This window comes from Canis aureus, chromosome 13 (assembly GCF_053574225.1).
Source record: "Canis aureus isolate CA01 chromosome 13, VMU_Caureus_v.1.0, whole genome shotgun sequence".
Taxonomy (NCBI): domain Eukaryota; kingdom Metazoa; phylum Chordata; class Mammalia; order Carnivora; family Canidae; genus Canis; species Canis aureus.
In genome coordinates this window covers 33,840,593-33,863,935 of record NC_135623.1, presented here as the reverse complement: position 1 = coordinate 33,863,935, position 23,343 = coordinate 33,840,593, and the positions used below count along the sequence as shown (strand labels likewise).

Genomic DNA, 23,343 nt, shown 5'->3' with positions numbered 1-23,343 from the left:
TCTTTCTTCCTTTCTTCCTTTCTTTTCTTTCTTTCTTTCTTTCTTTCTTTCTTTCTTTCTTTCTTTCTTTTTTTCTTTCTTTCTTTCTTTTCTTTCTTTTGATTTTATTTATTTATTCATGAGAGACACAGAGGGAGAGAGAGACAGAAACACAGGCAGAGGGAAAAGCAGGCTTCCCAGGAGCCCAATGTGGGACTCAATCCCAGATACCAGGATCACATCCTGAGCCGAAGGCAGAGGCTCAACCACTGAGCCCCCAGGCATCCCAGATTCTTCTTTAAAAAACAAAAACAAAACAAAACAAAACCTAAAAAACTTCCTTGTCAGCTATTGCTAAATTGTCTTTTTTTGAAGATTTATTTTATTTTAGAAAGAGAGAGCATGAGTGAGGGGAGGAACAGAGAGAGAGAACCTAAAAAAAAAAAAAAAAAAACCCACTGGGCATAGAGCCTGATCCAGGGCTTGATCCCATGACCCTAAGATCATGACTTGAGCTGAAATCAAGAGTCAGATGCATAATGGACTGAGCCACCCAGGCACCCTAGGTGCCCATGCTAGGGTTTTCTTACAGTACAGTTCTGATCATGTCATTTACCACTCAAAACTCCAAGAGACTATCTATTCTTGTAGACTCTTGCTCTAATGGAAATAGCATAAGCTTTAAGTCAAACAAAACTAGTCTAAATTCCTATCCCACTACTTACCAACTTTGTGTCTTTGATCAAACTTCCATATATTGTAGGCTTTAAGTTCCTCATGTATAATCCAAGCATAATAATACTGTTAATGATGATGGCATATTAAATATGGTCATTTATGACCCAGCCTGTAAACCACCCAGCACTATGTCAGGCACGCTACAGGCACTTGGTAAACTTTAATTAGTTTACTGACAATCTAACAATTCAGTTACATTTTTTTCTCTTGTTTTTCAAGATTCATTAACCTGGCATCAAAAGCCCTTTAGGATTTATAGGATAGAATATAAAAATTGCTGTACAAGTTAAAAACAAATGGATTCAAAAATATATAGATGTTTATTTTTCTAATTATGGGAAAGGGCTTAGTAGACATATAAACAAATGGAGGAACAAGACCACCTAATGAATGGTTTGGAGTACATATAATTTTTTAAAAAGCTCTTTATCAAAAATGTCAAGAATGATGTGAAAGATTTTAAAAATAGAGCAGTAATATATGCACTACATATAGGACTAATATATGTACTATATATAGGAAGCAAAAGCTAATGACCTTCCTGAATAAAAGGCTAGTGCAAATTAATAAGACTATACAAATACCACAATAGCAAAATTTACAAAAAACCATGAATTGGTAATTCGCAATACTTATTACATATAAATACATATTATTATATATGGGCTCATGACCTGAGCCCAAGGTAGATGCTGTAACCAACTGAGCCACCCAGGCACCCCAATAATGACATATTTAAATATATGTATTTTACATATATCGGGTGGCTCAGTTGGTTAAGCATCTTCCTTAGGCTCAGGTCATGATCTCAGGGTCCTGGGATCTAGCCCTCTGTTGGGCTCGGACTTCCTGCTCAGTGGAGAGTCTGCTTCTCCTTCTCCCTCTGCCACTCCCCCTGCTCTCTCTCTCGCTCTCTCTTTCTCTCTCTCTCTCTCTCACCCCCCTAAATAAATAAATAAATAAATAAATAAATAAATAAATAAATAAAATATTAAAAAATAAATCCATCATTCCTATTGGGGGCATTTTTGTCCTCCAAGGGACATTCAGCAATGTCAGGAGATTTTTTTGATTGTCACTATTAAGGGGTTATGCTACTAGCACCTAGTGGATAGAGACCAAGGATGCAGGTAAACATCTTGCAGTGTATAGGCAAGCCTCCTTCACCAGAGGGAATTGTTTAGTTCAAATGGCAATAGTGCTGCTTTTGAGAACCCTGAGTTAAATGACAATTTAAGTGATTTTATTTTCACAGGAAAGAAACACATTTTTATTTCTTAATTCTTAGTAAATTTTTCTGAGGGAGAAAGACTCTATAGATATGAATATTGTCAGGCTTTGAAAAAGATTATTCTCTGAATAGCTAACCAGCCATTAAGAAATTTCCCACTGGAAGTTCTGACCTCTGCTATGAGTTCCAGGTTGCAAACGTTACTCTCCTCACAAATACATTTGCATTCAGTTAGAGAAATATTTCATTTGCCTCATCATCTTGCCTATGACATTATTTTATATTTATATTTCTAGAGTGATATGTAGACTTTAAAAGGAAATTGGTTTTACATCTAAGGGATCAACAGAGCAACGATTTTGTACTGAAAACGATTTGAACGCCGGAATTCTTGTCAAATATTCTTGTAAAAATTATTCTACCTGAAAATTACCTCAGTTATTTGACTGTGAGGAAAGATATAATGTAAGATGAATAAAAATACACACATACACATCTTTGTGCAATCTACACGAAGAATCAGAGTCACAGTATTAATTTAACATATCATAAACACCATTCCCCCAGATTTGGGGAAGAACTCATAAAAATGTGGAGAAATATATGTATGCATTGTTTTTTTTAAAAAGTAACCTGAGAATATAATAAAACCTTATTTTAAACCAATGGTCTTTTTACCAAACTTGCAGTGTAAAAAAAATCTCCTGTTGTCTTGATTCTAAGGAATGAACACTGATTCATAGGAACAGTGCCTGTGGGCAGCAAGAAAACAGTGGGAGCAAAATCAGAAGGGAGCAAAATCAGAAGTGCAATAGTGATGCCCTTGCTTCTTTTCTCTGGTAATAGTTAACAGTTTAACAGCACTAGCTAACCCCCTTCTTTAACAGCATTAACTAACCATATGGCAAAGTGATAATCAAATGGAAAGATACCAGCAACAATAAATTCCAAGAAATTCGCAATACAATATGAACTACCTGGGGACAGGTGGATGGCTCATTTGGTTAGGCATCCGACTCTTGATCTCAGCTCCGGTCTTGATCTCAGGATCCTGAGTTCAAGCCCTGCTTTGGGCTCCATCCTGGGTGTGGAGCCTACATTAAAAAAAAAAAAAACACACACACACACACACACACACAATAAAACAACATAAAAGTGAACTACCTGAGTTCTCTCAGGAAGAAAAGGGAAGATTTGATGATGGATCAGTTGGAGTCCCAATGGAGATGGTGTCAATTATTTGCTTCAAGTCCAGCAGAGAAGCAAAGCAACCTGAAAGATACTTGGGAAAACAGAATGTTAGAGGAAAAAGAGAAGTTTGACTACTTCAAGCCTCCTATCAAATGCCCTAGGCAGTGGTGAAGTGTAAAATTCTACTTCATCCAAAAAACATAGTTAGAAAAGGATGATAAATAGCAAAATTATATACATAGGGACAGTTTCTTATGAATGTATATGAAGTTAAGAAAGTATGTGGTGGGAGATATCAAAAAATCTTTTTGGAAGCTAAGAAAAGTAAATGCTAGTACCTGGATAGAAAGCAAATCAAATAATCACTGACTCTCTTTAAATGAAATTTCAAAAGCATCTTTTCTGAAATATAAGCTGTTAAACTGATGATTATTTTACTGACAAGCATCCAGTTTAGTTTTATGTGGACACCATGGAGTCATAGTCAAGAGAAATTTACTAAGTCTATTTCTTTTTTTTTTTAAAGATTTCATTTAGTTATTTGAGAGAGAGAGAGAGAGCTAGAGAGAGAACATGAACACAGGGAAGGCCTCAAACTATACTGGCAGCTACTTTATTCCTCAATACCAGGCATCCATAGGATGGCCAGTGTCTTTTACAAATATCCTTGATTAAAGCATAATAAGTATAAATTTTATTATATCTTTATCCTTGATGTCTTTTTAATATTCTATATGATGATTTAAAAAGAAGATAAAGGTATAGTATGTTCACTAGGGATAGTCCTTAAGGAGAAAATGAAAGCAGGAAAAAGGAACATTAGGGCCCAGAGGTAAGGGAGGATTGGAATGTTTGACTGGGTTAAGAAGTTAAGGTGGAGGAGGTGAGAGAGTAAGTGACATGGGCAAGCATAGTTGTTTTGTTTGAAGAAACAGCAGGTACACAGGCTCTGCTGTGAGAGAACATCTGAAATATTTGAGGAAGAGCAAAGGGAGTCAGTGTGGGAAGAGGAGAGGGAACCAGGTAGAGAGTGATAGAAGTTGTTAAAGAAATCAAGTAGGGCCTATAAACCTCATAGGAATGTAGACTTTTATTTTTTTAAAGATTTATTTATTTATTTATTTAAATATTTATTTATTTATTTATTTATTTATTTATTTATTTATTTTATTTATTTATTTGAGAGAGGGGTTGAGGAGGCGTAGAGGGAGAGGGAGAGAAAGTCTTAAGCAGACCCCTTGCTGAGCACAGAGCCCAAGAGGGGCTCTATCTCATGAACCCAGGTCATAACTTGAGTGAAAACCAAGAGTCAGACACTTAACCAACTACACCATCTGGGCACCCCTAGGCTTTTATTCTTTTTTTTTTAGGATTATATTTATTTATTCATGAGAGATACAGAGAGATGCAGAGACATAGGCAGAGGGAGAAGCAGTCTCCCTGCAAGGAGCCTGATGCAGGACTCGATTCCCAGACCGAGGATCACACTCTGAGCCCAAGGCAGATGCTCAACCACTGAGCCAGGCATCCTCATAGACTTTTATTCTTAATGGGTGGAAAATCCGAAGAATTTCAAAAGATGATCTATGTTTCAACAGAGGATCTAACTATGTTTTAAAAGGATAACTCTAATTTCTGTGTACAAACAGATTAGAGTAGTAAAAAGTATAGATACGATCTGGAAAGTTGCAAAATCCAGATGGATCAGAGTGGAAGTGGGAAGGCCATAAAAAGCAGTGAATTTATGGCTATGTTTTGAGGCAAATAAGATCTTCTTTGGGATACGTGATATAATCAGATAAAGAATGATGGAGTTTCCATATACCGAAATGGACAACTATAGGTAGAACATCTTGACATTGGGAATTTGGGGAGTTGAAGTTGAGGGGCAATGTTGTTTGTGAGGCAGTAGAAGTGGGAACAGTGTTCAGAGGGGAAAAGACCAGGAACTCAGTTTTGAACTCAGTTTGGAACTTGATTAATTTGAGATGCTTTTTAGACATCCAAGGGCAGATATAAAGTAAACAGTTGGATGCTTATGTTTGCAATTCAGGGAAGAGGTGTAGGAGTGGGAAAATAAAAGTTGGGAATAATCTGTATGTAGATATTAGTACACTATGAGACTAGATGAGATAACAAAGGGAGTAAATATAAGTAAAAGAAGATAAATATAAGGAGAAGTTCAAAGATTGAGCCCTGGGATATCCTACTGCCCCAGGAGGAGGAGGCATGGAGGGATCAGAACAATGGATTAAGATATAGCTACCAGAAACCTAAGTGTAAACACAAGTAAAAGTAGTGTTCTGAAAGAAAAAGTGAAAAAATATAGTATTTTAAGTATTAAAAACTGAGGATAAGTCAAAAAATAAGGTGACCAAGAATTCATCTCTAGGTTAATACAAAAGTCAATGGTGATACTGGTAGTTGCGGTTCTGATGGAGTACTGGGGTTAAAGACCTGAAATGGGTTGAAGAAGAAATGGAAGACGACAAGTTGGCACTGATTAGTTATAGATAAATGTTTTTATAGGAATTTTACTATAGGAAAACAGGGCAGCATGTGCCAAAAAAAATGGTGTTGGGAAAATTGGACAGCCACAGGCAGAACACTGAAACTGAACCGTTTTCTTACACCATACACAAAAATAAACTCAAAATGGATGAAAGACCTAAATGTGAGACAGGGTCCCATCAAAATCAAATAGAGGAGCACATAGGAAGCAACCTCTTTGACCTCAGCTGTAGCAACTTCTTGCTAGACATGTCTCCAAAGGGAAGGGAAACAAAAGCAAAAAATGAACTACTGGGACTTCATCAAGATAAAAGGCTTTTGCACAGCAAAGGAAATAGTCAACACATCTCAAAAACAACCTATGGGAGGGGAGAATATATTTGCAAATGTCTTATCAAATAAAGGGTTAGCATCCAAAACTATATAGAACGTATCAAACTCAACACCCAAAAAACAAATCATCCAGTTAAGAAATGGGGAGAAGACATGAATGGAGGTTTCTCTAAAGAAGACATGCAAATGCGCCAATAGACACATGAAAAAATGCTCAACATAACTCAGCATCAGAGAAATACAAATCAAGACCACAAGGAGATACTAGCTCACACCAGTCAGAATGACTCAAATTAACAACTCAGGAAACAGCGGATACTGGCGAGGATTCAGAGAAAGGGGAACCCTCATACACTGTTGGTGGGAATGCAAGATGGTACAGACTCTGGAAAACAGTATGGAGGTTCCTCAAAAACTTAAAAATAGAGCTACCCTACAACCTAACAATTGTACTACTACGTATTTACCCAAAGGATACAAACATGGTGATTTGAAGGGGCACAAGTACCCCAATATTTATAGCAGCAATGTCCACAACAGCCGAACTATGGAAATAGCCTAGACGTCCATTGACTGATGAATGGATAAAGAAGATGGGGTGTATATACATATGTATATATAATGGAATATTACTCAGCCATCAAAAATAATGAAATCTCACCATTTGCAATGACATAGATGGAACTGGAGGGTATTATGCTGAGTGAAATAAGTCAATCAGAGAAAGACAAGTATCACATGATTCCATTCATATGTGGGATCTAAGAAGCAAAATAGATGAACATAGGGGAAGGGAGGGAAAAATAAAATAAGACAAAATCAGAGAGAGAGAGAGAGAGAGAGAGAGAGAGAAACCATAAGAGACTCTTAACTATAGGATGCAAACTGCAGACTGCTGGAGGGGAGGTGTGCAGAAGGAAGGGGTAACTGGGTAATGGGCATTAAAAAGGGCACCTGATGTAATGAGCACTGGGTGTTGTATCTAACTGATGAATCACTAACCTCTACCTCTGAAACTAATAATACACTATATGTTAATGAACTGATTTTAAATTTTAAAAAAGGGAGAAAAGAATGGGAGTAATGTGAGTTTTTTTTTTCTTTTTTGAAAGGAGATATAATAACATATTTGTAAGTTGATGGAAAGCATCAGGTAGAGAAGGAAAAACTGATATGGAAGGGACTGGTTTTAGTGAATACACCATGACATTTAAGCCTAGTAAAAAGGAGATGAGGATGTGAGAATGTATGGGACTCCTTCTGCACCTAACAGCACATAATATCAATTAAGGGCAAGACTAGGGGAGCCGGATCACTGGGTTTGGAATTCCAGTTCTGCCACTGGCTAGCAATGTGACTTAGGCAAGGTATTCTCTTCTCTGTGTCTCATTTTCCTCCCCTCCCAAATGATGATAATAATTTAACCTTCTTCAGAAAACTAGTAGGAGAAGCAAAAGTTATGTTTGTAAAAGGCTTAGAAGGCCAAGTGTTTCTCATGATTGTTAAATACATGCATATGTACATATATATTACATGTGTAAATAAATATAACATAAATAAATTCCTACTGAGATTCCACTCATCTGAACTCCTTTTGTTCCTTTGGTCAAAATAACACTCCTGACCATCTGCTAACTGTCCCTACATAACACTTGTGTTAATAAGAATGTCAACTAGGCTCATGAACTACAAAGCATCTGTTAGAATGCAGGCCTGGTACTGGCCTACTACTACTGCATGTTCAATTTTATTATAACTCTAACTCCTCAGCTATAAAAAGAGAGTAAAAGTAAACTGATATCCTGGGAGTTTTGAGTAATAAATGAATAAGGCCTAGAAAGCATTTTTCTCAGTACGTGTAACCTGTATACACTCAGTTAAGGATGGCTTTTAATATTGTTATGTTACCTTTAGTTTCTGGCACCATGGCTGACATGGATATACTGCGAGAAAGAGAGTGGAATCCATTGAAATTAAGCCTCTTTATTTTGCTGGCCTCTCCCATTCTTCTTATCTATAGTTCATGCTGAAAGATAAAACTTCAAAAACATGGTATTCACTGCAGAATGAAAGGATTTAGGTCATAATAACAGCAACAGATTTTTTAAGTCCAAAAATGATCGTTATCAATGACGGATCCTGTAGCGTTTCTGGCAAGTAGGTGGGCAGGCAGGCAGCCAAAAACATTTATTGACAACAAAACTGTATTAAACACTTGGCAATTTTTACATGTTGTGTGGTATAGTGTATACTGATTGAAGCCAAACACCTATAAAGGACTCCAAAATGTGAGAAAAAAATAAGATTCAATAATCAAATGTATGTACATGGAGAGAGGGGGAAACATATTAGGGAAATATGTGCAATGGATGGAAGGTTTATCTTGAATGTCCCTATGTTGAAATCCTAAGCCCCATTGTGATGGTCTTAGAAGGTGGGAGATGATTAGGTTATTAGAGTGAGCCTTCCTGATTGATATTGGTACCCTTATGAAAGAGACCCCAGAAAGCTCCCCTCCCCCTTCTGCCATATTAGCCACGAGGAGAAGAAGACTATTTATGACCAAGAAGCAAGCTTCCCCCTACCCTGACTCCGTTGCCTCCTCGATCTTGGATCTTTAAGCTTCCAGCGCCGTGAGAAATCAATGCTTGTTTAGCACATCCAGTCTATGATACTTTGTTATATGGACTAAGACAATAGAATACCTACAGGGATTACCAAGTCACAGAAAAATAAATGGTCAACAAAGGGCCCTCAACTATGTCTATACAAATAAATACTGCTGGACTATGAGTCATCATAGCCAAAAAAAGGACCAATTGGGCAAGGTCTTTAAGATATACTAGTTGTGCAGCCTGAATGCTTCTATGTTGGGATTAATTTAATTTGACTGATTCTAGGTTACTAGTTTGGGGGAGAAATCCTGGGTTTGCAAGGTTATAGATAATTAGGAAGTAAAAATGAACTCTCTTAGGTAAAAAGGAAACAGAATTAGAATTTATACTTAGACGCCATCTGAAAAACATTTGCAAGGACTTTTCAGGCCTGATTTTTTTTTTTTTTTTTAAGGCATGACACTAACTTGAGAAAAACTAGAAAGAGAATTCGGAATGAGAAATTTAGGCAGTATCTTTTGTTCACTGAATAGAGATAGTAAGTCAAAAGCAATCCTGCAATTATGTACTATAATAAACACCATGTGGAAGCATCTCCATAATAGAGATGTTACAGTTTAACATAATTAAAAACCACTTGCTCTAAGTAGTAAACAAAATTTTTAAAAACATAGAAACATGAGGTGGGATTGTTATAAACTGCAGTTGAATTTGATCTGATAGAGGATAATGAATATCCACATCAGACAAACCTGGTTTTTAGCTGAGCAATATCAGCTATAATGTACATCCAGAAAAACATACTTTGTGCATCAGTAAAATAATTTGAACAATATTTGTCTCTGAGTGTTGTTGCAAAGGTTATAAATCACTCTAAATGGGTCTAGCATAATATTTGGCACATAGGAGATTCTGTGGATATTTGTTTTGTGGAGCAATATTTTAACACAATTCATAGATAACAGGAGAATCTAAAGTGGAAGTCAGCTATCTCCTACAAAGGAAATTAAATTGGAGCAATATTATTTTTACTCTCAGCCTCTGGTGGTCATAGCCTGGTTGTATAACCCAGGTATGACGAAGTGGATGCCCTGTCCCATATTTGAATTTTGAAAGAGTAAAGTCACTTTTAGAAATATCTGCAAAGCACAGTGGTCTTCAGCTGGGTCCTTTTTATAAAGTCTGGAGAAATTTTTGATGTCAGGGCTCAGGAAGTGATATCAACAACTAATGGGCAGTGGCCAGAGATGCCACTGAGCATCATACCATTTACCAGAAAACCCCGCAAATCAAAGTTTGGTCCAAAACGTCAACAGTACTTAGGACGAACAGCCCTGGAGTAGCACTGGGGCAGAGTGGGCCGTGCAGTATCACAGCAGTGGGTGTGGGGAGTCAGGGAATGTCTAGCCAACTGACCAGGGCCAGTGTCCTGAGCAGATGGCTTCTGTGGACAGTCTTTCGGCATCTTGAATACGCCTTGACTTCTGGAACTCTTGCCTGATCTCAGACTCCAGTTTTTTAATTCAATTTTGTAAGCTATACAACACACTCTTCCAGTAAATTCCTTAATGCTTAAGTTAACTAATTTTCATGTTAGCCATCAATTAGCCATCTAATTAGCAGAGACGGTCCCTCAAAAGCATTTGTTATTACTAGTATTATCATTATCATCATCTTGAGTAATATAATTAATAATAATTAAATTAATTAGAAGGAGGGTGATCTAAGCTGCTCTTTAACGGTATCAATAGCTACCATTTATTCAGTACTTATAATTGGCTAACGGGTATATGCATGATATTCAATTTATTCCCTGAAGCCACTTTGTAAAGAAAGCATTAATGTCTCTATTTAAGAAATAATAACACTGAGGCAACCCAAAGTCACTCCAGCTAATAGTATCGGGCCCAAGTTTCAGACTGAGATCTTTTTAATTCTAAAGATTTTTTCATGTAACTATAATTATATACATATGTATCCGTATATATGTATACATACAGCTTTTATAGAAGAAAAACAGCCATTTTCCAGAAGAAAGGCTGTATATATATATATACACACACACACACACACACACACACAAATTATAGACTATGCATCCAGAGCCCAAATTACTGCCTCTTTTCCTCATCTCTCTTTAACTTCCATCCTACATCTCACTCTATTCTGGATTTCTATCCTTAATATTTTATCACACTCTCTTCACAAATCACCAATGGCATTGTTTTCTAGGTATGAAATCCAGCCAATCTGGGTGCTTTCTTCCCAAAATTCCATCATCCCTCTATTGTCAGAATTTCTCTTATAGTTTGGTTTCCTTCTCCATCTACCCTTTCTCATTTTAATTAGCAGCTGTTCTAACTCAGTCCAGCTTTTGAAATTTGGTGTTCACATGGTCACTATCTTTGTCTCTTCTTTTTCACACACACACTCTCTAGATAGTCTCATCTGTACTCTATGTCTATAGGGTCCTACCTTATCAACTGAAACCATAATATTCCTTGCCTCCAAGGTGGGGCTAATGTTTATGCTAAAAGTTTTATGGTTCTCCAGCTTAGAATAGCACAATAGGAGGTCCTTAAAATTAAATCATTCCATGCTCCAGTTCACAGATGGAGAGAATGGCTTTATTTCCTTGCCTGTATTCTCTTTCCTGTCTGGAGGCAAAAATGGAATATCATTGCTGAGGGATATAAAGCCAGAAAGCCAGCCTAAGTTGTCAGAGAATCCCATTGTGCTGTGATTATAGCTACACAGTGAGAACTACACGCTGGCAGCAAGTAAACCTGGAGAGAGCCAGACAGTCCTACTTGCTGGTCTACAGCAGTTTCTCTGGGACAGCATCACAGTAGGTTAGGGAAGTTCTCTTTCTCCCCACATCCCATCCTGTGATTAGCAATTGTTACTCCACGAATCAAGACAGGTTAGGCTTCTAAAATAACAGTTCAATTTCACATGATTCTACATGCTCAGGTATACACATAGCCGTTTTCCAGAAGAAAAGCTGTATAGTGCCAGCATGGCTAGGCCAGAATGGAAATGTGGTCTCAACCACACAGTGTTCTAGGGATTGATTCTGAGCCCACATCAACAATCCCTATTTTACCCCCCTTTAAATGAATTCCCCTTCATGAGTACCTGCTGTCAGTATTTGCAAGCTGACCTTTGTCAAGCCTTCTAATTTCATCAAAGGTATTTTAATAATATTGAACTTCAAAAGGAAAAAGGTTAAGCTCTATATTGCTTTGCTTTGAGTAAAGGGGATCTGCTCAAATTATTCCCACTACCAGAAACATAAATGGCTGGCAATTTCTTTTAGAATTTATTTATTTATAGATTTTATTTTTTTATTCATGAGAGACACAGAGAGTGAAGCAGAGACATAGGCGGAGGGAGAAGCAGGCTCCCCACGGAGAGCCCGATGCGGGACTCGATCCCAGGAACCTGGGATCATGACCTGAGCCAAAGGCAGACCCTCAACTACTGAGCCACCCAGGTGCCCATGGCTGGCAGTTTATAAAGTCAGTTTATCTCGCTTGGCAGTTGACCATAATATAAAACACCCTTTTATAGAAAATAGTTCTGCTTAGGGTTTAATAAATAATAGTGAACGGAATGATGATCTTTGACATCTTCCTATAAGCTCTGGCTTTATAAAAGAGGTCTGTGAACAATATACTTAAAATTCCATCTTTATAAATATTTAAATTCATTTTCACCAAATTACTAAAAATAGTTCAAAATATGTTATTTTACATGGATTTCATCTGGATTCTGAGACTATTTGACTAGGGATAAAAAGAAAATGACACGAGTTTAATATCTAGGATGCCTCATGTTGTGAAAAGATGTTATGTTGTAACATTTATAGTTTTATACTTTATCTGAAATACAAATTGGGCATTCAAGATTTACCTGGCATCATGAGACACAGGGCCAAACACAGTCACAACGCAGTATTTTCTATATGTTCATTACTAGAATTATAAGTGCACCACATTTTACCCTTCTTTCATGGAATTATACAAAATACATTTTATCAAAGTTCTTATATTTTTAGGGCATAAACCTATGGCACGGCTACAAATGGTGAGTTCATCTGTGTGTGAACTTACATTTTTTTATGTATTACAATTATATCTTAGTGTATCTGATGGATAATATACTTAGTTTCATACATCACATTATTTGGGCGTCTTTGACACGCTTCCCTTTTGACGGCTGGCTTTGGTGTAGTCACAGGCATTTTGGGGGGATCTGGATAAAGGGAAATTGAGTTGAATTGATAGTTAATTTGGTTCAGCAGTATACTATTATTTGATTTACAGTTGCTTTTGTGTATAATTTACTGCTAGCTGCAGTTAGAACGGCCTCCAGAAAGACTTCTATCACTTATCACAAGGACTCACAAAGGTGCATGTCAGGGGTTATGTGGCAATACAAGTACATCCTATATCTCCTAGCACTGGATTTATGTGGGTACTGGAGAAAAAACAGGTTTGAAATATAAAGAACCAGAATCAGAACTAGTGTGTGAAAAACTCTTCTAGTCATTACACGTGCAAAATATTAAACTGTGGACTTTAGTTGTTTCAAAGCCTTGCCAAAACAGAAGTCCTCTCATCAGGAATATATTCACTTAAGCAGCAAATGTAATTATATGTGCATCCCATTTTTTAAAGGGAATTGTACAAATTGGGACTACTCAGAATTATACTATGTTTGTAGGATAGGTGCAGACTCATCATAGCATTACAAGTCCCAAATACATCAGGAAGTCTCAAGTTTTATGTATAGGGAACATCTAACACATTTTGTCTAGCAGCTTCAGATAAAATGTGTAAAACTGATACCAGTGCAGCAAAGAGCCTGAAGAAACAAATGCTCCAGTGATAAAACTGCTATACATTTGTCAATAATTCAAAGTAACATAGTGTAAGAGTTATTTGTTTATACAATTCAGTAGCTCAGTGTCACCCAAGATAATCTAAGCATGCATTTTTAGGTGCTCTGGGACAGGCCTTAATTTCAGATTAATTTTTTACATTTTTTTCAGAACTACTGATTTTGCTAAAATTTAAGTATAACAAAGAGAAAGTATTCTAGTGGAAAGCCAGACACTAAATAAATAAATAAATAAATAAATAAATAAATAAATAAATAAATAAATAAATAAAAGAGGCTCCTGGGTGGCTTAGTTAAATGTCTACCTTGTGCTCAGGTCATGATACTAGGATCCTAGGATCAAGCCCTGCGTTGGGCTCCCTGCTTAGTGGAGAGCCTGCTTCTCCCTCTCCCTCTGCCTCTCCCCACTGCTCATGTGCTCTCTCTCTCTCTCTCTCAAACAGGCAAAATCTTTAAAAATAAATAAATAAATAAATAAGACCAGCAGAGTTTCAGATGTCAAAGCAATTTTATTACATCAGAGTGGAATTTAAAACTTCTGATGGTTAAAACAACAAAAATTGTTTTCTAAATTCTCAATCTATAAAAATAAAATTTGATTAACTACCTAGAAGAAAGACTAAATTATCTTTATATTGACACTATAGAAAATGATGCTTCAAAGTTGTGGTTATATGAGCGATAATAAAAGACTGTGCTAGGATACATTTTTTAAAAGTATAGACAGATGAGTATTCTATAATATTATGTAATAATATACAGTATTAATAAAAAAATATATTTTTCTACTTAAATTCTTTGAACATTTTTAAATGTTCAAAAATCAATGTAGGCTTCTGAGAAAATAAAGATTATTATCAATCACATTTGTATCCATAACCTAAACAATGAAGGCAAGGTAAATGATCTGCTTATTATGTCACAGTTAAAAGAGGAAAAATTCAGCTGGTGGCATAAGTATCATTCTCATCCAGACCTCATTATTTTTTTGTCAATCATATTCTTCATAGATTCTGAATAATACTGTCTAAGAGGTATAGCCATCAATTCCAGTATAGTTTTCAGAAATGACTTGCTTGATTCTCATGTCACAAATGACACATATTTATAGTGGGCAGAATGATGGCCCTGACTCCTCTCTTCCAATTGCTTAATCCAAGATCCTTCGCAGGATTCTTCACCCATCTCTTTGCCTTGTCCTTTTACCTGGTCCATTGGAAAATTTCATCAAGTTTACCTTCAGAGTATAATCAGAATCTACTCACTTCTCACCACCCCAAAGCTATCTTCCTGGTCTAATCTGCCATCATCCCTCACCTGGATTATTCCACTGGCTTCCTAATTAGTGAGCCTCCTGCCACCCTTGTCTTTCTTTCCTCCTATAAGTCAGGGAGGGTAATTCAGGTTATTCACCCAGGGTAATTCTGTTAAAAGTAAGTCAGGTCATGCCACTCTGGTGTCAAATGATTCCAATGCTTTTCCCCCTTACTGTGAATAAAAATCCAAAGTCTTGCCATGATTTATTTACAAGGGCCTGTGTGACCTGAACCCTGCAACTCCCATAAATCTCTGATCTCATCTTCTATTGCTTTAATTTCCTTTACTCCTCTCTAGTCATGGTGCCATTCCAGGAAACACCACTGTCTTGCACAGAGTTATTTCCTTTGCCAGAAATTCTCTTTCCAGTGTGTTTGGCTTCTTTATTTCCTTCAGGACTTTAATCTAAACCCACCTTCTCAGCAAGCACTTCTTTGGTAGTGTCTACATTTTCAGCTCTCAAATACCTCTAACCCTTCCTTGTTTGATTATTCCCCATAGTATTTATCAGTATCAAATGTAGAATATATTGTACTTATTACTATTGTCAGTTTTCTTTACACTCTCACCTGGAATGTAAACTTCATGAAAGCAGGAGATTTTAATGTTTTGTTTGTAACAATATTAGCAGTGTTCACAAAAGTGTCCTGCATGGGGTACCTCTATGGTAAGCATTTAGTTTCTTATTAATCTAAAGTGAACATCTCTGAGTGATTTTTAAAAAGTGGTCTGGCTATGTGACTTGTGTTGTAACTTCTCAATCTACCTTCTAACTTGCAGTACCTTTTAATTATCTTTTAATTAACTTTCTGCTGTGTCTGGTCTTGGCTTCACCATTCTCTGCAGAATTACTGCAGCAGCCTACAAATTGTCTCCCTGCTTCATATTTTGCTACTTTTCACAATGTGCTCTTTTCCAGATGCATATCTATCCCTACTAAATATACCTCAGTGGTTTTAATTGTATATGCTCACTGTAAGGTTACTAGCTTCCCTCCCATTCAAGGAGGAATATTGGAAAGATGTAAATGAGAATAATGTATGATAGTATGGGATGAACTTAGGTCCACATAGAGTTACTGAAAAAGGCAATTATTTATAAATTTGATACTTTAGTTTTTGTTAATACAAAACGTTTATGACATACATCATAACTCATGGCAAGTTACAAATGTCTAGAGAAAATGACATGGAGAACTGGGGTTTTAATATATAAAAGGAAAGCTTTCTATTGCTTCTCTTGTTGTGGAATTGAACAACTTGAATCATTTGTTTTCCATTCATGATGTTTGGACCAGCTGTGAGAGTGAGGGGTGTAACCCATCGTCTTGGATCAACTTAAAAGTAATTAACTTTTTGAAATAACTTCAATCTTGATTTCATTTGAACTAGCTAAGCAATGCAGGTGATTCATATACTCAACTGATTATGTGGTTTATACCTAATCCCTTTTAAATTCCTCAAATTGAAATTTTCATGTATGGGAATGCTACATAATCTCTTAATTTTGTATGGTAAAAATTCCAAAGCTAAAGCCTAGGCTATGTCTATTTTGAATATTTAGGTGTATCTGGGCCATTTATAAGTAACTATGGGGGTAGTTTCTTGGCAGGGATTTTATTTGCCTGTCAACATCGTGAGCTCAGCAAAAAATGCAAAGAACGAGTGCTTTGAGACTTGAATGAAAGATAGTGCCAAGGTCTTGACAGTGTAAGATGCCTATTTTGCAGATAAAGTCCAGAGTTGGAAACAGTCATTTTTCTCATGTCAGTATAGAGAATATAGCATAAGTGAGGAACTTCTGCATTACTGTGGACTAGAAGGGGAAAATAAACTGATAAAGACAAGAGAGCAGACACTGGGCAATAATTAATTGTCTTTAGAAAAAACTCCCGTTGGGCAGCCCTGGTGGCTCAGCAGTTTAGCACCGCCTTCAGCCTAGGGTATGATCCCGGAGACCCGGGATCGAGTCCCATGTCGGGTTCCCTGCATGGAGCCTGCTTCTCCCTCTGCCTGTGTCTCTGCCTCTCTCTCTCTCTCTGTTATGAATAAATAAAAAATCTAAAAAAAAAAATAGAAAAAAACTCCCCTTTATTCCAGAAAAGGCCTCTCCCCTTTTTGGTGGGAACAGACTTCCTCCACTCCATTCTGAGGTAGTTTTGGGACATTTTCATCATGGAAATCCAATCCATTATCACGGGGATGGACACAGACTTAGGTCAGGCAAATCAGCATATTTACCCAATGGATTTTTGTAATTAAAGAAAAAAGAGTCAGTTTCTGATGGTGAAATGAACGAGATCCCAGAGCTGCCAGGTCTAAGCCACCAATATCTTAGAGCTTTGATAGGATAAAGCCAACCCACAGAGGAAAAAAAAAAAAAAAAAAAAAAAGAAGAAGAAGAAGAAAGAAAGAAAAAAAAGAAAAAGGAGGAGGAAATGTGAAAAAGAAAAACTGGGTTATGGTGGCATTAGGGTTCTGTAATTGTTTTAGTTAGCACAGTCTCTGACTTTCCTGTTCTGGGTTTCTTAAGCATGCTAGTGACCTTTCCTTTTTTTTTTTTCTTTTTTTCTGAGCTGATTTTAATTGAGTTTCTGATGCTTTTACCAATAGAATTCTAACCACCACAAGGTCTAACTAACATTAGACCTTGTATGGAGAGGCTGTATGGATTGTATGGAGATTGTATGGAGACAGAAAGACTAGAACACAAATCAAAATAGATGAAGAGAGCTCATAATAGGCAGAATTTCAGTATACAGGTCTTTAGATGTGTTGCCATATAGTTTTGATGACCCAAATTTACTTTATTTTATTGTCAATGCATTCATAAAATTTGCAGATTTTGAGAACCCTGAGTATATATATATATTCTTTCTGGATCTTTGGAGGCATAGTATTGGTAATTACTACTAAGAATAACAACTTAAGTTAAAATTTCTTTTATATATGGAGGTAGAGGTGAAGGGAATTTTACCAGCTAGGACAAATGTGAGATGAAAGAATCTCACAGCTGGTGGGAATTCTTTCTTTCTTTTTTTTTTTTTTGTTAATATTTATTTTATTTGAGAGAGAGTATGTGAGCAGGGGGAGGGACAGAGGAGGGAGAGAGAGGATTCCAAGCACCCCTCTCCACCACCACAACCCACAGTTAGTGCAGAGCCTAATGCGCGGGATCCCACAACCCTGAGATCATGCTCTGAACCAAAACCAAGAGCCAGATGCTTAACTGATTGAGTCACTCTGGCACCCCAGGGAATTTTTGATTTAAGGAATATAAGAACAGAATTGTGAGGCAGATCTCTTGGGAGCAGAAATAGTGGGAACGGTCAAAGAAACCTTGGACCTGAAAATGGTTAAACAAATAACTGTAGCAAAAAACAAGATCATAGACTTGATTTAAGATTTTATAATAATAAATTTGGGTTGTCCAGTTTACAATAGAATGGAGGTTCTTGTATGACCAATGCAATTATAAGTTAGGTGATAATGAAGGGTAAGTCTGTAACTGGAACATCCTGGGGTCCCCTTTAGGCTTATAGCAGGAGCACATGGTTTAGTGAATATTTATAAACCTCTACTCATTTCTTGGTTGTCATGACTAATTATAATCAATTGGGAAAATACTGACAATTCTAGTGATTCATATTTGGGTTCCAGAGTTCTAATGAATCTTGAATTTCAATAGCCTTTTGAGAGACTGTCTCATATTCTTGCAGGCATGACTGGTGGGGGAAAATGATGTGAAGTAGAGAGCACAGGCTCTAGAGACAGTCTGCCTTAGTCAGAATCTTGGCTCAGCTACTCACTAGTGGTATGACTTTGGGAAAGTTACATAAACTCTCTGTGACTCTGTTTCCCGATCTGCAGGATGAAAACATTGATGATTAGGTAAAGCAACACTTAGAGTTCTTGGAGCTGTCTGCAACACATAGTGAGTTCAAGCTCTTTTTGACAATAAAATACTCAGGTGAACTAAATAAATGGCCAGATCCCAAAATGTTAAATCTACGTGAAAGTTCTGTATCATGTCCAAGACACACAGCATCAATTAGAGGTGGATGCAGATAACATGTTAACTGAAATTTATTGATGAGAAAACACTAGGAATAATGGTGATATGCAAAGTTGGGAAGACTGAGTGCAAGATAATCCTAGGTGGTTAAAACTATAAGGGACAAAGTCTGAGAAGGTGATATTTAAAATAGAAATAAAGTCAAAAGGTAAAAAAAAAAAGGCAAAAGGTAAAGTAAAAGAACAAACATATATATGTGATTTACATGACTAATATCAAAAAGGTGCATCTAAATAAGAGTAAATGTAGGAAAGACTTAAAGGATTTTGGTCAACTGCAAATACAGTGTGTCAATGACGTATTAAAGATGCCAACAAGCTACCTAATTAGCATGGATACAGTGTCCAGAAATGCAGGCAAGATTTTTGCTTTACTTTGTACTTATAAGACCACATCTAGAATAATATGCAGTTGTTTAAGAAAGAATATACTTCAAAACCATAACATACAAGAAATTCCCATAAAAGTTAATGAAGTTTAGCTTTACTGGAAAGAGATTTCAAAGTAAAATATCTGCCTAACCTAAAGAATTGTAAGTGAAATAAACACTAGACTTATTATATGTTGCTCTACAGAACATATTTTATATATACTTAATGAATGAGACTCAGAGGAAACTACCAACTCATTGTGTCATTTCCTGCCTTCTCAAATTCCACCCAGTTTCTAAACCTGACTTGTTTAAGTCAGAAACAATACTGAGAATTTCTCCTTGAATGCTGAATGCATTCTAGGATAGTGAGCCTAGCATTTTCTTTTAAGGGTCTGGAATGCTTGCGATGAGCACTGCGTAACTTCACACCCTCTTAGTGGTTTTGCAGGGCACTTAGCATCTACTCTCTTTTGGTAACAATATCTTGAATTACTTTGAAATTACCCCTTCTACAGTCTCCATTCACTGTGCTTCATATGTGGTTGATTCAACAACATACTGTGGGTAACGGCGCTGTGACTGGTTTAAGTACAACTATGCACCTTTATTTTGTCCAATGACTCTAAGACACAGATTATTTAAATTGTTAGATAAAGATACTGGGATCCCCCCTCCCCACACACACAGTACATGCTAACTGTACCTGACTCTGGGAAGCTATTGTCTTCACACAAAATCTTTGACAGAAGCCAACATGAAAGAGTACAGAATTAAGACATATTCTTAGAGTAGGTCCTAGTAATGTAACTTGAAGCCATGGTACTAGGATAACGTTAGACATTTAACTTGAGTGAGCCAATTAATTCCTTTTTATTTTTAAATTTGCTTAAACTTTTATGTTTATATAAAGTAATTAAAGTAATTACATTAAAGTAATTACAGACTCATGCAAAATTGCAAAAAATATACAGAGAGGTTTACTTATTATACCTATCACCCAGCTTCTCTTAAGGGTGACATCTTATATACCTATCATGAATTATCAAAACCTGGAAATTGACAAGTGTGGTATACTTAACTAGACTACAGACCTTACTCAGATTTTCTATATTTTGCATACACTCATTTTTTATGTTATTGTGTATAAGTCTGTGGTATTTTTTCATATGTATAAATTCACATAACCATCATTATAATTGAGATAAAGGATTATCATTATATCATAACATTCTTAACATTCTTAACTTTTTTTTTTTTTTAATTTATGATAGTCACACAGAGAGAGAGAGAGGCAGAGACACAGGCAGAAGGAGAAGCAGGCTCCATGCACCGGGAGCCCAACGTGGGATTCGATTCCGGGTCTCCAGGATCGCGCCCTGGGCCAAAGGCAGGCGCTAAACCACTGCGCCACCCAGGGATCCCCATTCTTAACATTCTTAAAAAGCAACTCTCTTGGGTTCCCTGGGTGGTTCAGCGGTTTAGTGCCTGCCTTTGGCCCAGGTTGCGGTCCTGGGGTCCCGGGATCGAGTCCCACGTCGGGCTCCCTGCGTGGAGCCTGCATCTTCCTCTGCCTGTGTCTCTGCCTCTCTCTCTCTCTCTCTCTCTCAATGTCTATCATGAATAAAGAAAAAAAACAAAATCTTAAAAAAAAAAAAGCAACTCTCTTGTGCTGCCTCATTATAGTCATCCCTTTTCTCCCTGCATCCCCATCTCTGCTGGCATCTCCTGGCAACCACTTGTTCATTCACTCCAATATAATTTTCTCATTTTGAGAATATTTTATAAATTGAATTGTATAGTGGATAACCTTTTGATATTAGTCCTCTATTTTAGCAAAGCCAATTTATGTTTTATATCATTTCCATCTATGTTCCAGTTGACATAATCACCAAGTTAGACATTTTTTTAAAACCTCTGTTGTGTTTGCACATTCAGTGTGACCACGATTCCTCCTCTGTTTCTTTAATTAGCTTCAGTCTCCTCATAGGAAATGAAATCTTATCCTGAAACCTAGTTATTTGACTGAGATCCTAATGTTTTGTCTTTTGCCTTCTCCTGCTTCCTCCTTTTAGAAGTTGCAGCTCTCAAACATCCAACCAATGTATAGCATGCTTTTAGAAAGTAGTAAACCTTCTTTAGAAAAATGTCTATTCAGGTCCTTTGCCCATTTTTCTTTCTTTCTTTCTTTCTTTCTTTCTTTCTTTCTTTCTTTCTTTCTTTCTTTAATTTTTTTTCCTTTGCCCATTTTTAAATCAAATTTTGTTGTTTTTTTGGTGTTGAGTTGTGTAAGTTCTTTATATATTTTGGATATTAACTCCTTATCACATAAATCATTTACAAGTATCCTCTCCCATTCATTAGGTTGTCCTTCTGTTTTATTGATGGTTTCCTTCACTGTGCAAAAGCTTTTTATTTTGATGTAGTCCTGGTACTTAATTTTTACTTTTATTTCCCCTACCTTCAGAGACATATCTAGAAAAATGTTGCTTTGGCCAATGTGAGAGAAATTACTGTCTGTGTTCTCTTCTAGGAGTTTTATGGTTTTAAGTCTCACATTTAGGTTTTCAATCCTTTTTTATTTTTGTATATGGTGTTAGAAAATGTTCCAGTTTCATTCTTCTACATGTAGCTGCTCAGTTCTCCCAATACCATTTATTGAAGAGACTCTCTGTATATTTTTTATCTTCTTTTTCATAGACCAATTGACAATATAAGTAGATTTATTTCTGGGTTCCCTATTATATCCCATTGATCTCTGTGTCTATTTTTGTGCTAGTACCATACTGTTTTGATTACCATAACTTTGTAGTATGTCTTGAAATCTGGAATTGCAATACTCCAGCTTTGTTTTTCTTTATTAAGAAACATACAGATGGCCAACAGACACATGAAAAGATGTTCAATATCACAGATCATCTGGCAAATGCAAATCAAAACCACAATGAGATATCACCTTATACCTGTCAGAATGGCTAAAATAAAAAAAGACAAGAAATAACAAGTTTTGGTGAGGACATGAAGAAAAAGGAACCCTTTTACACTGTTGGTGAGAATGTAAATTGGGTGCAGTCACTTTGAAAAATAATGTGGAGGTGCCTCAAAAAATTAAAAGCAGAAATGCCATATGATCCAATAATTCAACTACTAGGTTTTTACTCAAAGAAAACAAAAACCTAATGTGAAAGGATATATGCATTCCTAAGTTTACTGCAGCATTATTTACAATAGCCAATGCAACCTAAATGCAACCTAAATGTTCACTAATAAATGAATGGATGAAGATGTAATGAGCATGTGCATGCATGTATGTACACAAACACACACACACACACAGAAACATAATGGAATATTATGTAGCTGTAAAAAAGGATGGGGATAAAAAGGACGAGATCGTTTGCAACATTTGCAACAACATAGATGGACCTAGAGGGTATTATACTAAGTGAAGTAAGTCAGAATGAAATAATTAGCATATAATTTTACTTATAGGTAGAATCTAAAAAAGGAAAAAAAAAACCCACAAATGAATAAACAAACAAAAAGTATAATCAGACCTTAAATACAGAGAACAAACTGATGGTCGCCAGAGAGGAGGGTGGAGGGGGTGCTGGGAAAAATGGGTGAAGGAGACTGGGAGATATAGGATTCCAGTTATGGAATGAATAAGTCAGGGGAATAAAAAACACAGCATAAGGAATATAGTCAATGACACTCTAATAGTGTTGTATGGTGACAGATAGTAGCAACACTTGCAAACATACTATAACACATAAGCTTGTCAAATCACTATCTTTACACATGAAACTAATGTAACATTGTGTGCCAACTATATTAAAATAAAAACAAATAATAAGAAAAGAAAAAGAAAGTAGTAGGTCATATATAAGTTTAACACTTTTACTTTTCAAATTTCTATTTTAGCAGCTATTAGGAAGATATGATAGCTGAATTTATCAGTAGACTTCTTTCAGAAGAAGAAATAGGAAAAGTAATACAATAGCCCTATATCTGTTAAAATTAAGTTGACACCTAACATCTTTTTCACAAAGAAAATTTCAGGGTCATATCCCATTCCT

The 23,343-nt window shown here is 36.3% G+C and overlaps 1 long non-coding RNA gene across 5 annotated transcripts in view; it reads right to left on the bottom strand.

The window, feature by feature from the left end:
• LOC144282265 (uncharacterized) overlaps window positions 1-23,343 on the bottom strand; it is a 126,423-nt gene that overhangs the window by 8,473 nt on the left and 94,607 nt on the right. For 3 of the 5 annotated variants that reach the window (XR_013350642.1, XR_013350643.1, XR_013350646.1), the window contains exons 2-5: window positions 12,777-12,855; window positions 8,569-8,688; window positions 7,892-8,022; window positions 2,926-3,042 (exon numbers count right to left, since the gene is read on the bottom strand). This is a non-coding gene — a long non-coding RNA (uncharacterized LOC144282265). Of the gene's footprint in view, window positions 1-2,925; window positions 3,043-3,112; window positions 3,231-7,891; window positions 8,023-8,568; window positions 8,689-12,776; window positions 12,856-23,343 lie in introns of all 5 variants that reach the window. The other 2 variants (XR_013350644.1, XR_013350645.1) reach the window with 2 other exon arrangements.